Source organism: Chiloscyllium plagiosum, chromosome 8, assembly GCF_004010195.1.
Source record: "Chiloscyllium plagiosum isolate BGI_BamShark_2017 chromosome 8, ASM401019v2, whole genome shotgun sequence".
NCBI lineage: Eukaryota > Metazoa > Chordata > Chondrichthyes > Orectolobiformes > Hemiscylliidae > Chiloscyllium > Chiloscyllium plagiosum.
Genome location: NC_057717.1, coordinates 53,243,404 through 53,252,552, shown reverse-complemented (window position 1 = coordinate 53,252,552; position 9,149 = coordinate 53,243,404). Strand labels below are relative to the sequence as shown.

General features: G+C 42.4%; 1 long non-coding RNA gene across 1 annotated transcript in view; it reads right to left on the bottom strand.

Moving 5' to 3' along the window:
- Window positions 1–4,903, bottom strand: part of LOC122552421 — a 7,339-nt gene extending 2,436 nt beyond the window's left edge. The window contains exons 1-3 of the long non-coding RNA XR_006312386.1: window positions 4,864–4,903; window positions 2,651–2,733; window positions 843–939 (exon numbers count right to left, since the gene is read on the bottom strand). This is a non-coding gene — a long non-coding RNA (uncharacterized LOC122552421). The remainder of the gene's footprint in view (window positions 1–842; window positions 940–2,650; window positions 2,734–4,863) is intronic.
- Between the last annotated feature and the right edge of the window lie 4,246 nt (window positions 4,904–9,149).

The following is a 9,149-nucleotide window of genomic DNA, read 5'->3' as shown; positions in this document are numbered from 1 at the left end:
CTGAAGAAGGGCTTATGCCCGAAACGTCGATTCTCCTGTTCCCTGGATGCTGCCTGACCTGCTGCGCTTTTCCAGCAACACATTTCCAGCTACATACCTTTTAAGGTGACAGCAGAACAGCTTTAAAAGGGCGTTTGGGATTTTTTTTATTTTTGTTCAGACAATGGTTTATGTGTGGAATGACCTATCAGAGGAAGTGGTAGTTGTGAATCAAATTACAATTTTCGGTTGGCACAGTGGCTCAGAGACTCAGTGATTAGCACTGCTACCAGGGCCCCAAGTTCGATTCCAGCTTTGGACAACTGCCTCTGTGGGACTTGTACATTCTCCCAGTGTCTGCATGGGTTGCTTGCAGGTGCTCCAGTTTCCTCCCTAATGAGAGAGCAGCCCTATGGTCTGGTAGGACAATGTTGCCTTTACCTTTTACACAGTGATGCCAGGGTGTCTCTGGGGTGGGGAGAGGGAATGCTGAAGGTGGTGGATGGGACACCACTCAGGCACAATGCTTTTTCCACGAGGTTGTTCACTTTCTTTAATAGTGTTGGGGGTTGCACTGATGCAGGCAAATGGAGACTGTTTCAACACAATCCTGATGTGTGCCTTATAGAGAGCAACATTGGGGAATCAGGGGTATTGGGAAACTGAGGTGTTCTCTTTGTAGCAAAGGCAATTGAGGGGAGCTGTGACAGAGGGGTTTAGAAAAGTTACACGTTATAATAATAAAGCTTATAACCATCAGCTCATTATACAAGGATTACAGGACACACATTAAATGTTTGGGAAGATTCAAAGGAGAACTTTTTTGCAGCAAATGGGATTCAGATGGAATACAATACTCACACACAATGCAAATATCATCTCCTGATGAATTGAGTAATTCAATCAGAGTTAGGTGTTACAATGACTGAGATTACCATCTGAATGTCCACCTGTAGTATCCTGTAATACAAGTTTATAAAATCCATCACTGTCAGTACAGGTTAGAAACTCGCACCATCCCCTCCTCCTGGTCCAGGATGACTGGACACATTACCCCTTGTGGAGGTCAGCAGTCAGTTCAGGTGGAAATCTATGTGGGTTTCTAGGAGTTTCCACCTTGTAATTTCATATGGCAGATCTTTGACACATGGGACAGAATATTCAAAGAGTCAGTGAGATTTGGAGAGCAGGATTTGCTTCTTTTTTTTCCTTCCGTGCTGTCGCTGTGCCTCATCAATAAGACATGGGGTGTGAAAGGCTCATGCAGCTCGATGGGCACGTTGCCTCCATTCTGACCAATGGGCATCAAGCTCCTCCCATAGAGTATCCCTGAAAACAGAGCAACTCTGCATGCTTCACACTGCCCAGTGCTCCAAGTAAATGTTTAGAAGGGGGGGGGGGAGCTCCTGGAAAAGGCATAACTGTAAAGTTCTAAGAGGATTGTGAAGAGAGAGAGAGATGCACAGGAGAAGGGGGTAACAAATTGTCAAATGAAGTATAATTTGGGAAAATGGGAAGTCGGTCATTTTGGAGGGGATAATGAAAGAACAGAGTGCTATTTACATGGTGGAAACTGTAGAAAGCTCCACCACAAAGGGACCAGGGGTAATTGTGCAGGAAACATTGAAAGCTAGCAGATTCTGGGTCAGTCACGAAATCAAGGGTTCATTTCAGATTCATCAAGTTTAAGGTAACACCGACACGGGTAAGGGGATTCAGTAGCAATGGAGCTGGGGTGAGGTGGAGACAAGCAACATTTTAGAGATTGGAATTCCTGGTGTTTGTGATTGCGTAGATGTCTGATCAGAAGGTCACCTTGGGGTTACAGATATGACTGCAATGTTGTGAAGAGTCCAGTTCTATCTCAGACTGCACCCAGTGAGAGGGAGGGGCTCAGCAGTAAGGGAAAGGAATTTGTAATAGCAACTGAAGATAATGGGTTTAACCGTAACAATGTTTCTTTGGAGGAAATTGCAGTCAATCGAGTAGTGGGAACGTGATAAGCAGTTTGGTAACTGAGCAACAGTGGAGCAATGGAGAGGGATGGTGGGGAGGGAGAGCTGGACATCGTCAGTGTACATGTGAAACCTCACACTGCGCTTTTGGACAATGTCACCTCCTGGCAGTGCGTAGGTGAGAAACAGGAGGGACCAAGGATGGATCCTTGAGGGACACCAAATACAAGAATTCAGAAAGGAAAGGGAGAGTGGAGATGGAGCAGGATTTACAAATGATGGTGAGGTCAAATGATAGTTTTTTTCTGCAGAATGGATGAGAAGAACATAACCAGAAAAGACAGACAGACAGAACAAGGAACAATACCTGTGAATTGGAGAGGGGGAGTGATGAGGAAGAAACAGAATTGGAATGTCTGTAGTTTAGCGAGACTAGTAAAAGATCAAGGTGAGCGCTGATAAGGCTTGACAAGAGATTGGAGAAAGATGTAAGTTTAGGACAAAAATCAGGAACACCATGTGAGGCAGTTTGTCTTGTTGGGATAGTGGGAGGGAGGGAAGCAGCAGAGGCAGCTGATCCGATTGTCTCAGTCTTAGTGACAGAGAAACTCAATGTGCTCCTTACTCTTGTTGTTGGAGGGAAGGACAGGATGATGGACAGTGTTTTACAAAGAAACAAAACCAGGGATAGTGATATTTAAAATGATTGATCAAACCTAATGTATTTAACTTTTATCCAGAATATTAAAATGTACAACTGAAGTCCTTGCTCGCATCCCAGCTCGGCAGATGGTAGAATCTTTATTCAAGAAAAAATAACGAATTAGGAATCTCCTGATCTTCATGGAACCATTGTCAATGGTGAAAAAAATCCTGCCAAACTGACAGTCGCCCAACAAGCTACTCACTGTATTAATCACTACAAAGTCTCAACACAGGAATGAAACTGGATGGACCACTTGGCATCTAACAAGGCATTAGGAAATACAACCACAGAATCAGCCCTCTCGACTCTGCAACATCCTGCTCAATAACATCTGCTTTTTTTGTGTGCCAAAACGTGGTGAGCTGTCTCACAGACGAGTCAAGGAACAGCCTGACATAGTCATACTCACTGAGTAACCCCTTACAGATAACGGCCGGACACCACCATCACCATCCCTAGCACAACAGGTCAGGCAGCATCCGAGGAGCAGGAAAATCGACGTTTCGAGCCTAAGCCCTTCATCAGCCTGACCTGCTGTGCTTTTCGAGCACCACACTTTCGACTCTGATCTCCAGTATCTGCAGTCTTCACTTTCTCCTGAAATCTCTAGATATGTCCTGTCCCACCAGCAGGACAGACCAGGCAGAGGTGATGGCACAGTAGTGTACACACAGAAACCATTTGCCCTGGGAGTACTCAGAATTGACTTTGGACACCAGGAAGTCACATGGCTCCTGCTGATTACCACGTACCGTGCTCCCACAGCTGATGAATCAGTGCTCCGCCATGTTGAATAATACTTGGAGGAAGCACGGAGGCAATAAAATGGTGAGAAGCCTACTTTGGGTACAGGATTTCAATGTCCTCTACCAAGAGTAGCTCAGCAGCAGGATTACTGACTGAGCTGGTTGGGTCTTCGAGGACATAGCTGCTCAACTGGGTTTGCAGCAGGTGGTAATGGAACCAGCAAGAGGCAAAAACAAACTAGATCTTATCAGTATGAATCTGCCAGCTGCAAATGCATCTGTCCATGACAGTATCGGTAAGAGCGACCATCCCACAGCCTTTTTGGAGACAAAGCCTCACTTTAAAGTTGAGAAAAACCTCCATTGTGCTGAGTGGTACTATCACCGTGCTAAATGGGACAGATGTAGGAACTCAAACTTGAAATATCTGAGGCACTGTGGGATAACAACAGCAGCAGAACTGCACTCCAGCACAATCTGTAATCTCATGGGTTTGTAGTGATAGCTTGTGCTCCAGAACTTGCCACCCACCGAGCCACGTATCGCTCCAGCACTGGCATCAACTGACAATGTGGAACATTGCCCAGGGATGTTCAACAGAAAAACACAGGGCACATCCAATTCAGGCAATTTCCCTCTGTCAGTCCACACTCGATCAGCAGTAAAGTGATGGAAGTAGTCATCAACAGGGCTATCAAGCAGCAGCTGCTTAGCAACAACCAGCTGAGCAACACTCATTTTAGGCTCCACCAGGGCCACTCAGCTCCCGATTGTGTTACTGCCTGATTCACAACCTGACAACCAGCTGAATCCCAGAGGTGAGGTGAGAGTGACAGCCTAGTTCCACTCCAAGTTCACTAATTCTAGCTGGTTCCACCCTCATCTCAGCTCATATACCGAAACTCTCATCCATCGCGTGTTATTTCCAGATTTAATTATCCAAACACACTCCTGGCCTCCCTGTAATCTCAAGAAAAAAATGAAAGCTCTATCGCCCACGTGCTCACTTCTCCCCAAACATGTTCATCAGTCAGAAGGTTCCTATTCATAAGCAACAACAATTTAAAATTCTCATTCTTGATTTGATTCCTGGCTGTTATCATCCCTAACTCCCTGCACCACACATTCTTTGTCGAGGTCTCAACCCATTTTCTTCGAGACTCGCAACGATTTGTTAATTCATTACTTCAACTGTCTAGCTGATTCTACAGTTACTAAAGCAACATGGTCTGGAATTTGCAGAAAAAAACCTCACAGGTCTGCTTTCTACCTTTAAGACATCCCTCAAAACCTGCTTTTTGGCAATGCTTTTGGTCACCTGACCTAATATCTCCATCTCTGGCCTTATATCTAAAGTTCTCAATCGTATTTTTATGAAATTATAAGCATGATAATAAAACTACAAACTGTTGTTGATTTGGACATTATCTTCAGATCTTTACTGTTGCTGTAATGAATAATCTATAATGTCTCTTACCCAACCACATTGTGGGAGCACCTTCACCACACAAACTGCAGCTGTACAAGAAAGTCAAACATCACCCTCTCCACAGGCAACAGGGCTTTGGCGTTAATCACTGGTATCTGTGGAAGGAGAAACACAGTTTATGTTTTAGGGAGTTTAAAATGGATTACAGGGAATGAAAAAGAAAAAAGTAATCTGATAATAGAGCAGCACATGGTCAGGGGCTGGGCCTCAGTCAAAAACTCAAAAAAATACGCCCATGGTTCGAGACTGAGGCAGCTAGATCTTGACAAAGTGGTTTTGAGGGAGCCCAGAGGTGAATCAGAGCAGTATTGGCTGCTTGATCGCAATGACTCTGTACTAGAGAAAGGCTGCACATGCGCCTGGCTGCGCCTTTCCCCCTACAAAGTTGGCGTCTCCGCACCTGTCCAGTGAATCGTTGCCCCGAATAAAGATGGCGGCGCTCACTCAGGCCTGCAGCCGCGCTGAGGCAATTCCCCATTTACTGCAAACACGGGACTGGGACGTTCAAATTTGTGTTTTCCGACGTGCACAATTTGTTTGCAAAACCTCTCAGCTCATAGCAACACAGTTTTTCTCCCGTTTCCCTGTTTATTTCTTTCCTTACCATATCCTTTCTCTCCATAACTTCCCGAGCATTCATTGCAGCGACTCTACGCCGCGCGCGAGGATGATCACATGGTCGTTTAGCTCCGCCCTTCATTCACTTTGATTGTTTGGAGGACCAACATCCCGCTAGGTCATCCAGCTCCGCCCACCGTCCTTTCATTGGTCCGGTGCTGAATCGATCACCCGGGGTCAGTTTGTTGGCTAGAGCATGCGCAGTTTGTCCTGCTTTAGCTGATGTGTTCGGTAATGTGATGGGAGAGTTTATTGAGCGTAAGAATTCACTTTGTGTGAGCTGTGCAGTAGATTTCCTTTATTCATGGAGGGAATTGCCTTCCTACCCATGACTGTGTAGCTGTGATTGATGAGTCAATGCCATCTGAACCAGTACATAAACATCCCATTTTCACTCCTTTTCACAACGTCTGAGATTTTTTAGCACATTGTATCACGCTCTTCTTTGGAAACAAAAAAAAAACATGAAACGGAGCCTCAAGGAATCGGAGCAGGCGTATGGCATTCACCATCTGAACCAGTACATAAACATCCCATTTTCACTCCTTTTAACAACGTCTGAGATTTTTAGCACATTGTATCACGCTCTTCTTTGGAAACAAAAAAAAAACATGAATCGGAGCCTCAAGGAATCGGAGCAGGCGTATGGCATTCATTCCCTTCAGCATGTTCCTCCATTCTATTAGATCATGGCTGGTCCAACCCAGACCTCAACACCTTTTTTATGCTTGATCTGCATAGCCCTCAACTGCTCAATATATCAAAAATCTATGTGCCCTCTTATAAAATAATTTAAGATAGAATCATAGATTCCCTACTATGTAAAAACAGACCTTTCAGCCCAACAAGCCAGAACAACCCTCCGAAGACGAACCCAACCATTCCCCTCCCACATTTAACTTTCACAATTGTTTGGGCGAGAAAATTCTAGCCATTCACTGAGAGAAAAAAAAATTCTTTACTTTTTCTAAAATGAATGTTCCCTTATGTAATATCCCCTGGTTTGAGACTTCACTGGTGCCAGAAGATCTAGTCCACATCTACCCTGTCAAGCTCCTCAGAATCTTGTTTCCATAAGATCACCCCTGCTTATCTATTCTTGATAGGTCAACCCTTTCGTCTTCAAAGCAGCTAAGTGAATCTTTTTTGAATGGTCTCCGATGTAGGTTTATCCTTGATTAAATATGGGAGCTAACATTGTAAACAGTACTCCAAGTGAGGACTCAGCAACAGCCAGTGTGGTTAAACAATCCTCAGTCCATGTTAATACATTACCCCGATACCATGAGCGCCTAAATTGTGCAATTAACTTTTATGCAGCACCTGATCGTTTACATTTTTAAAATCCAAATACAGAACATCATTGGATTGCCCTTTATCAGCCCTGATCGTTATCTCCTCAATGAACTGTCGTAAATTTGTCAAATATAGTTTCTCTTTCACAAAACCCAGTCTACCATGTTTAATGATAAGCTTTTCTAAATGTCCTGCAATTTCTTTCTTTAATATTCGACTCTGTAGTTTCTTTCAGTAGATTTGCTCAGTATGATTTCCCTCTCTTAAATCCATGCGGACTCTGTCCAATCCTGTCACTGTTCAGGAAGGAACTTGACTGTACTCCAATATAGTTAGTAAATGTATCTGTATTTATTTTTAAAAATGCTTACTTATAAATGCTGGATCCATGCAATATCAATGAATTAGTGACTCTGGATTTGGGTTATAATGTTGTTGTTTTTTTTTTTGTTAATTCCTTTTCCTACTGTGTTATGCAGACAGCACCAAGTGATCACTATTAATTGTGAGTAACTTTGAAAATAATATATTTTTAAAATGACATTCCAAAATAATGCCTCATTATTGTGCAAGGAGGATTTTGCATTCAATAGTTTGCAGATAATATTGAACAGATTTTTGCTGCAATTTGGCAAGTCTGCAGGTTACACCAAAGTGGCAACTCTGATCTCAAATTCTTACTTGACACTGCCCAAGTCGATACTGATGGGACTTCACTTTGCCATTCTTGTTCACCAGCTTTATTTCCAGGTTTAATTCTATAAGCATTCTAGAGCTTGTAATTTTAGACAATTTCTCTTTTAGGTACGTATGTAAATATCATACTGAAATGTTGCACTGAATGTACCAAATCTGAAATTAGTCTCTAATCTGATAGTAACGTGCTTTGACCCTTCGACTTATGTATTGGCATAAGTCTATGCCAGTTATTTTTCTGAAGCCTGTGATTTCTGATGAAGGGCTTATGCTCGAAACATCAACTCTCCTGCTTCTCGGATGCTGCCTGACTTGCTGTATTTTCCAGCATGACAATTTTCGACTCTGATGTCCAGCTTCTTTCGTCGTCACTTTCTCCTTTGAGTAGATTAAACCAAGAATTATTTTTGTTGATCAAAGTGTAATGGAAACCAATTAATGAAATTCAGATATCTCACATTTACCTTAACTATGTGAAGGCTAAGGCATTACTAAATTATTGTCAGTAATTGAAACCGTGCTGACAAACTTGTGCAGTATCAGTGCCTCACCCTTAGAGTGTTCCCAGGTATCACGCAGCTGCAGTATTTTGTTTTGCACTCAGCTATATGTTGTTCTCACTTGTTTCTTTGTGAAAGATTACAAAATTAACTTAGATGAATGAACTTATGATTTCTTTAACCAATGTTGGGAGAAAAAAAAGTCAGTATTTCAAGTGCTGATAAAGTAAAATAAACTGATAATCAGTAGAAAGGGTTTAAGATAGATATTGAACAAATGCTGGCAAATGGGATTAGATTAATTTTGGATATCTGGTCAGCATGGGCAAGTTGGGCTGAAGGGTCTGATTGCGTGTTGTACAACTGTGACTTCATTCTCTCAATTATTCAAGAAGTTGAATACTTCGAGGAGGAAAGGAGAATTTATGCCGAGAATGCACTTGAAATGATGATTGAGGTATATCAAACTCACATTGTTTCATGACCTTTTCCTCTGGGTTCTTCAATGAACAAACTTGTTTTATTATCTGAATAACTATGTATTATGTGATGTGTTTTGCACAAAATATTTTGTTAGGATCGAGTGAACTATTAAGAGTGTTCATTTTTAAAATTTAGGCAGCGTGATTGTTAAGCAAGAAAAGGTTGGCGTTTTACTCCCACTGAATCATTGCTCTGTAAAAGATAACAAACTCTTTATCTTTTCTGGGCACTGAATATATGGAAGTGAATTCTGAAGGAAAAAATCCTCGTCGGTAATATTCCCACATATGTGGAGTAATTGCTTCTGGTCACTCTTCAGGCTATAGAGGCTAGGAAAGAAATGAGTTTGCCAAAGTTAGCAACATCATTTGGATGGACTATGTTCATTGGGGAAACTTGCAAGATCTGTAGAAGAAACACGTGTTTCAGAGTGTATGCAATAAACCTGAACATTGTTATTTTTTTCACAGAGCTTGGGACCCGACTGGAGCAGCAATGAAGCTTGTATTGTTTCGTAAATTTCCGAGATTGCCAAATTATTGTTGGTAAATGCAGGTGACTATATCAAAGCACATTTCACGTGCCCCAGCTAGGAATTTGGTCCCAATTCTGTCAGTGCATCCATTCCTATTGATGACAGGTATTTTAAATGTGAGCACTCCATTTAACTATTTGAATTGA